General features: G+C 40.5%; 1 long non-coding RNA gene across 1 annotated transcript; it reads right to left on the reverse strand.

The window, feature by feature from the left end:
* Positions 1–511: 511 nt before the first annotated feature.
* Positions 512–6,304, reverse strand: LOC138160502 (uncharacterized). The gene is made up of 3 exons (XR_011168161.1): positions 6,215–6,304; positions 1,546–1,581; positions 512–866 (listed from the first exon to the last, which is right to left on the reverse strand). It is a non-coding gene; the product is annotated as an uncharacterized lncRNA (long non-coding RNA).
* Positions 6,305–8,193: the final 1,889 nt, after the last annotated feature.

Here is an 8,193-nt window from a genome sequence, read left to right on the forward strand (position 1 = left end):
TGCTTCAGAACTGGACACTGTGGATGTTGAAGGCAGTGATTCAAGAGTGGGCACCCTGAAGAGGAAGCTGGAAGGTAGACTATGTTAAGGGATTATGAAATGCATCTAATGTGATATAATATTTTCCCCAATGGGGGTAAATAAAGGAGGAAATCTAGTCCCAATGTCTATGGACCTGAATCCCTGGAATGGGATATTCTGTAGGAATCCAGGTGGCATAAACCGAGAGAGATAGCTGCCCAATCTTTGAAGGGCAACACCACTGTTAGGCAAGTATTAGAAAGTGTTAACAGTATAGAACCAAAGCCTTCTTCTTCAGAGTGGCCAGGTTTCCGTGAGGCTTATTCTACAATGGTGTATGGTTTACAGTATATCTAAAATTTCAGGTTGGTTTCCATTCGTCACTCAATACCCTTGACTCCTCCCACTGTCGGCAGGTGTGAACTCTGGAAATGCACTTTCATTTTACTCTTTCAGACAAAATGAGGGATATAGGGCAATAATTGTTTAAATCTCATGTTAAACATTCAAACCAAATACAAGGGAAACTTTTTAAAAAGAAGGGTTTTGGAAACAAGATTAACATTTACCTTATAAAGTATGTTGTGACCAGCTTTTCCAGTATATGATTGTTATGTTTGGGAGATAGTCAAAAAGTCACCACTGTAAAATTGAAGAAAAAAAACCCCAACAACAACAGCAAACAATGGATTTTGAGTCAATAGATGGGTTAGAATTCTAGGTCCGAGTTGGGCTAGCTGACCCCAAGGTACTTTCCAACTCAGAGATTCTGTGATACCAGCTCTGCCACTAATTTTGTGACCTCAGGAAAATTATTGAGTCTTATTTGGTCTCAGTGTCTTCACCTGTAAAATATGAATAATAATGCTTGGATTACTTACAGGGGTTTGATGAGGTTAAAATGAGAGTGTGTGTGAAAGCACTTTATAACATCTAAAGTGTGACATAAATTGAGCTATTTATTATTCTCCCCATTGCATCAGAAACTGTAAGTTATACTACGTAAGTGATTTTTTGAATAAGCTCCTTTTTTGTTTTATCCAGACCACCCTTTCCCATTATTGGCACAGATAATGGAAATGTGACTTCAGGATAAAATATCAAGCCAATCAGCCAGCTTTTTAATGCTTGTTCTGGAGTCACTGTTCTCATGAGAAAAATCAAGGGATACTTTAGGTAACTCTCACTGATTGAGCATGTTGCCCCTATACAAGTAGAATCTGAAACCTCCAGAATCTGAAACTTTGCTAATAATATCCACCAGTTTCCCTGACAGGCACTCTTACTCACAAGACTTCAAATATAGAAGAGGTTTAATTTGCATAGTAGAGAACATACACATATATTAATACACATACATGGATGTACACACACACACACACACACACACACACACACACACACACAAACACGGTGCAGTGGATAGATTCCAGGATGGGCCTGGAATCAGGAAGACTCAATTACATGAGTTCAAATCTGGCCTCATACATTTAATAACTGTGTGACCCTGGGCAAGTCACTTACCCTTGTTTGTTTCAGTTTCCTCATCTGTAAAATAAGCTGCAGAAAAGAATAGAAATTTACTCCAGTATCTGTCAAGAAAACCCCAAATGGGGTCAGTGAAGACTGAAAACTAAAACGTTTTCAGACTAAAAACTGAAAAACAGAAAGTTTCAGACTGAAAACTGATAAAAAGACTGAAAACATCTAAACAAAAACAACCATATACAATAATATATGTAGATGTGTAGTATATATATGACCTATACATAGATGTACATGTACACATATGCATATATGCATATGTACTTTATATCTATCACATGTGAGTTTAAGAGTATCAAGGAGCCTCCTTTCCATGATAGGCTACCCTCTTCCCTCTAGGGGATTTTCTAGTTCATGTCTTGTAATGATTTGGGGTTCACTTTTCTTGGTTGGTACTCCCTATCGTATTGCACGGATGCAGGTATTGTACCACTTCTGGCAGGGTCATGTGTCTTCTTGCTGTGAAGCCAATGCTGTCTATTCTTCATCCCTGTTCCCTCTAGTTTGATTCCCCTCCCTAGGATATGATATCATATAGGCTCTTAAACAGCAGCTGAACAATGAAAGGTTTACACTGGAGTCCTAACGGACAGAAGAATCGTGCCTCCAGGCACCTATTGTTTCATACCATCGGGTTGCATGGTCTCACCCTTGACACAAAGGGTGTCTTAAGATAGCTGTGGAAACTTTTCTCCTAGATCCCTCAATGGTTTCTGCCACCCAGATAAAAATGGCTCCCCCTCAGTCTGTAACCATTTACCTTCCCTTCTCACGTGGATCCACTCAGGATCTAAGCTTGCTTGTGAGAGCTTCTCCTACTAATTCTTGAGGTTTACTGGTGTCAATGTGGCACACTGGAAAGAGTCCTGAGCCTAGGCTCAGTCAGAGGACCTGGGCTCAAAGTCTGTCTTTGATATGTCTTCCCTGGGTGATCTGGTATGAGAACTTTAGCTTCTCTGAGTCTCAGTTTTCTCATTAAAATGAAAGGGTTGGATTAGATCACAGGTATGAAACTTGTATCCAGCAGGCCACAGAGCAATGAAAACAGATTAAAATATAATTGGGAAATGTTTAACAAAATAAGTAAAAAGGCACCATATCAGAGATAATGTGGTTTTCTGGACCAATATGAGTCTAGCAAGAAGTGGTTTCTATTTGCATATGACCCTAGTGGACAAGATGGTCTCTGAGACTCCTTCTAGCTGGAGATATATGATCCTATAACCTTATAGCCTGGCTGGGCCATGAAAATTACCCCACGTTTATTTCTTATAGCCTTCCCAAAGGGAAGGGAAGACCCAGATCCCTCAGAAATGGGTGCTTGGAACAAAGAAGGACCTGCACTGAGGGAGAATGGGATGTTAAAAGATTTGTGCTACCCTTATTTCTGAGTCTACTTCTCCCAGTGAGATCTATCTCTCTGTAGCTGATGCCTATTTGGGGCCACCTTATATACATGCATCAGAGCTCAGGTGCTTAGTACAATGGCTGGCACAAAGCAGGCACTTAATAAATGCTTATTGGATTGAAATTAATATATCTTTTCAAAAAGAAAGAGGCTTTTTTGGGGCGGCCGGGTGGCGCAGTGAGTAGGAGCGCCAGCCTGGCATCGGGAGACCCGGGATGGGTTCCGGCCTCAGATACTCAGCACCCACACAAAATAACTGGCCGTGTAACCTTGGGCAAGTTACTTAACTCCAACTGCTTTTTAAAAAAAAGAGGCTATTTTCATACAGAGGCCAAAGGACAGTTCCCAAGGGCCTGAAGAAGTGAGGTCTCTATGGAAAGTGGGGAAGGAATCTATATAATCTTTTGAAGACAACCTGATTCCTAGGAGAGGAATGTGTGTGTGTGTGTGTGGTTTCGATGCTGGAGAGGTCTGTCATTTTGTCATTTCAGGCTGAGTCTTATGCTCATTTTTTTACATGCTTGTTTTAGAAACCTCCAGGGTAGAGATGCTTGAAAATCTACCATGTTGGCTCCTTCACTGGGTCTGTGTTACTATAGACTCCTCCTGTCCCATCCTCCCCCCATTGGGAGGGAAAGGGAGTAGCTGCCAATGGTATTAGGTCACTGCCTAGGAGGCCACTCCTGGGTGGGCTCAGCGACCAGAAACTTCCTCTCTAGGGCACAAATGATGAAAAATGCCAGGTCTAGCCTTATGTGTCAGCTAAGTGGATGACTGCCCATATTTCATGATTTCAGCGACAGGGGGAGGCCCCTTAAATCCCTTCTCTCCTCTAGCTAATACCTTAAATTCTATTAACATTTTAGTCTAAAGTTTTTGACTGCTGTTTAAATATAAATACCTCAGGGAAGGTTTCACATAAAGCTTGTGTTAGTTGTTTATACCATAATGAACAAAGGACTTGAGAATCAGAAAAACATGAGCACTAAACTCTCAGAGCTGAGGAAAGAGTCTGACCTAGGAGAGAAAAAGAAGCTGGAGGCCTAAAAGATTGACTCCTTACTAAATAATTTTGCCTTGAGTTGACCCTAAGGAGTCACTGCTATTTGCAAGTTATTGACTCTTCTACTAAATTTCCATTAGCACACAAACCTGTAGAGTTCAATTCCCTCCTACTAACTCCCCCCTCCTAAGCCTTTAGAAGGGAAAAAAACCCAAAGGTTTAAAATAACAATAAAAGGAAAAAAAAATTATAAAATTGTACAATTTGAAATTTAGCCCTGGTCTTCCATGTAAATTTAGGGAGGGGTACTAATTCATCTCAGTCCCATGTCACCTCTAAGGGCTGGGCGGCACAGATAATGTAAGCCCTAGAGAGTTATATAGTGGAATCCATGCTTTCAGGACCGCATTGTTGGGAGGTAGCATAGTACAGTGTAGAAAGCCTTCTCGAGGAGTTCAGAGGACCAAAGCTCAAATCCCTCTTCCAAATATTTACTTCCTGTGTGACTTCAGACAAATCATTTAACCTCCTTGGGCCTCAGTTTCCTCATCTGTGAAATAAGTTGCATGAGATGGCCCCTTCAGAACGGTAGTTCTGCACTTGTAGTAATGGGTCACCCAGAGCTCAAGGTTCAAGCAGATAGTCCTTTTGTTATAAATTTTTATTACAAATTTATTACAAATGTTTGAATACCCCAGGTAGAAATGATTCAGTTTAAGGGCTTCAGGAACCCCACAAAGATGGGAATACTATAGAGGGTCATCTGGAATGAATTCATGGACTCAATGTAATGTTAATGGGATTTCAGATCTTCCTTCCCCATTAACAGGCCTCATGTGGAGCCCATTAAGGGAAGCTTTCTTAGGGGAGGCTTGCTTGTATATTAAGACTTTCACAGTTTTTGCTAATTTCTAATTAGGCACTGAGTCACTTTGAGGGTTGTGATGCCTTCTGCCTCTGAGAAGCTTATACATACTCTGAGTTGGTATTTTGCTTTAGGGGCTCACTTATGAGAAGGATCCTGTAATTCCCTGGTCGAGATTCTGAGTGGCCATATGTCCAGAGCTCCCTAACTGCTGAGATGTAAGGGCTCTCTGGATTTAGGAATGTGTGTAAAGTGTATAGTTGATTCAGGCAATCAGAGCCCTGTCTGTTGATCTTTATTTCTCTGCTTATTTTTTCTCTGTATCTTCTTTTCTCTGAAGTTCAGGGTGCTGACTTTTCCCCTAAACTAGTAAATGTAATTTAAAAAGATTGTTGACCCCTTAAACAGTCATCTTTCCTAGTAAAGTAGATCTAAGAACCTCTGCTAGCAGCCATCCTGGGTATGCCAGTGTGGTTGCTGCTACACATAAGCATTCTTTAAGTCAAGGTGGCAAAGGTTTATTGTAATGCCAACATAGCAGCAGAGCTCTTTAGGAAACTTGCATTTCTTAAGGAACTTGCAACCTAACAGGAGTGATGCTAAAGCTTATATAGGAAAAGTAATGGATTATGGACAGATATGCTAATTAGGTGATTACTTACAACCTTGGTCACAGGCATCATTCACTCCTGAAAACCAGGGGAAGGAATGTCTTAGGGGTATATTTTTGGTCTATTATGTCTGTAGCAAGATAGCTTTGAGAGTTGGCATGTATATAGCTTGACCTCTGGATTATGATAACTTTGGAAATCAATACATAATAATTCTGTGGTTACAAAATAGTCTTGTTTTTGCAAGAGAATTTCTTCAGAGGTTAGCTTGTTCTTGTGTTGGGGAAAGATAGTTTGTTACTGGCCCTGCTCATGCGTAATTGTGGGGAAAGGTAGTTTATCTTACTGGGGCCCTCTCATGAGTCATTGTTAGGCATAGTATCCTTGGTTTGGGGAGAAAACTGTCAGGGATAGTGTTTTGAAGCTAGGGAGAAATGTGATCTTGGAATTGGGGTCCAAGCACAGGCACCCTAGCAACCCTTCGGAAATGATTCCCAAAGTGATAAAGAGCATTTCAGAAACATAAAACATACAAGGCTTTAGAAGGAAGAGAAAAGGAAGATGGCAAGGAGGTTCTTAGGAGTCTCAGGACCTCCTTGCCTCAGTCTTAAAAACTGCTTTTATACTCTTCTTTCCAAAGGCCTACAGCTGCATCCTAGATCAATCCACCTGGGGATAAAATTAACCCTAATCGCCTCAAGTCTGCACTACAATGTCTTTGCTCACAACAGCCCTAGCTGGTAAGTGGGGTTAACTCATACCTCCTCCACCAGAATCCTGACCCATGACAGCTTCTGAGGTGCCTTTCAGCTTCATATCTATCATTTCATGATCCTAAGACCTGAGTAAAAAAGAAGGAAAATTAGCCAATTATGGTTGTAGACACGTAAGTACTGTATGATCAGTAGTCAATAGTCAACTTTGTTTAAGTTCCTACTATGTTCCAGGACACTGTACTAAGTCCTGGCGGGGCAGGCAGGTATACAGTTACAAATAAGAACAAAGGCAATCCCTGTCCTCAAGGAATTTATAATCACTGGGGGAATAAAACACACAAAAGGAAACTGAAAAGGCAAGGTGGAGTGAGGAATATAGAATCATGGAAAATACAAAAGTTACAGCAATTAAGACTCATTAGAATGTTGTTTATATTATAAGTGATGTTTAAGATTAACTGCTTTGTTCATAATGTAATGCCTAATTATTTTGTTTTTATGAAGTTCTTGATTAATATATCATGATTGATATGTGTATGATAAGCAAGGCATTTGGTAGATAAATTTAGTAGGTTTTCCAGTCCTCAGCATTTATCCAGAAGATTCTCATGTACCTGCTCTTAGGACATTCATGTTGTTAGTTTAGCCAGTGGGAAAATCCTATGCATGCATTTTTTTCTTCTTGATTGGCTGAGACCAGGTTCATTCAGCTGAGTTTCCTGGTAAGAATCTTCCAGATAAGAATGAAATGTCTCAACAAAAAGATAAAACACCTGGTTGGAAGGGAACAATTGGGAATTGTCTCTGCCTCCAGGAAGAGTGGGAGAGCTTAGCTCACCAATGGCCCTGCATTCCTCCAGAGGTCACAGAGATGCACTTGAGATCCATCTGATCTGAAGCTGACTTTATCTCCAGTGAGAGGCCAACTGGAGTCACATCAGCTCCGAGAGGATCCATTTTGTAATGCACATCAGTGCGATCTTTCCAGTGTCACATGAGCTTTTCAAAACAATGAGACATCATCAAGAGTTTGTCAGAGCGATGTGATTAATAGCCTTGACCCAGTAATGCAGCTTTTCAAACCTCTAATAAATATACTTTGGGGATTCAAAGACTAATCTAAGCTTACTTTCAATTAAAAAAAATTTTTTTTCCATTACTTTTCCATTTTGCTGTTGCTCAGTTGTGTTCATCTCTCTGCAGCTCCATTTAGGGCTTTCTTGGCAAAGATACTGGAGTGGTTTGCCATTTCCTTCTCCAGTTCATTTTACAGATGAGGAAACTGAGATAAATAGGGGTGAGTCACTTGCCCAAAGTCACACAGCTAGTAAGTGTTTGAGGCTGGATTTGAACTCAGGAAGAAGAGTTTTCCTGACTCCAGATCTGGGCTTCTACCCACTGTACCATATAACTGTCCAATTTATTCCAAGGTACAGACCAAAAAGGTCCCTATTTTAGAAGTAAGAAACTCCAAGATAGGGATGCAAAAGAAGTGCAAATGATGTCCCTGCCCTTGTGCAATTTGTAATCCAGTTGGGGCAACAAATACGTCTGAATGAGTTGAAAGCATACCATCAGATTCTATATGGTGAATATGCTATGGAGACTGAGAAAAGATGCAGTTATGTTATAATGAAATGGCATTTACAACAGTTAATTAAACACATATGAAGAACATAAGCATCATTTGTACATCATTGCAAATGTTAGAGAAATGTCTCAGCCATTCCCCACCCACCCTGCTCTCCAGCCAGAACTTTGTAATCCACATTAACTGCAGGTCTTCGTTCCTTCCTTCCTTCATCAGTTTATTAAGTGCTTGCTATGTGTGTCTTTCTGCTATTCTTTCTGCCTTTCTGGTCTGGATTTGTTCGTGTTCACCAGCTGGCCTTCCTGTAGCCCAGTTTCCATAATACTTACTGCCAATTAGCTCATGGGACTGTTGTGAAGATGAAGCAATATTGTATTCAGAGAGTTTGTGAAACCATGAAGTGCTTTATAAATGTAAACAACTGCTATGATTA

This window comes from Petaurus breviceps, unplaced genomic scaffold (genome assembly GCF_028583685.1).
Source record: "Petaurus breviceps papuanus isolate PSGF00001 unplaced genomic scaffold, PetGlider_PUasm1.0 181, whole genome shotgun sequence".
Taxonomy (NCBI): Eukaryota; Metazoa; Chordata; class Mammalia; order Diprotodontia; family Petauridae; genus Petaurus; species Petaurus breviceps.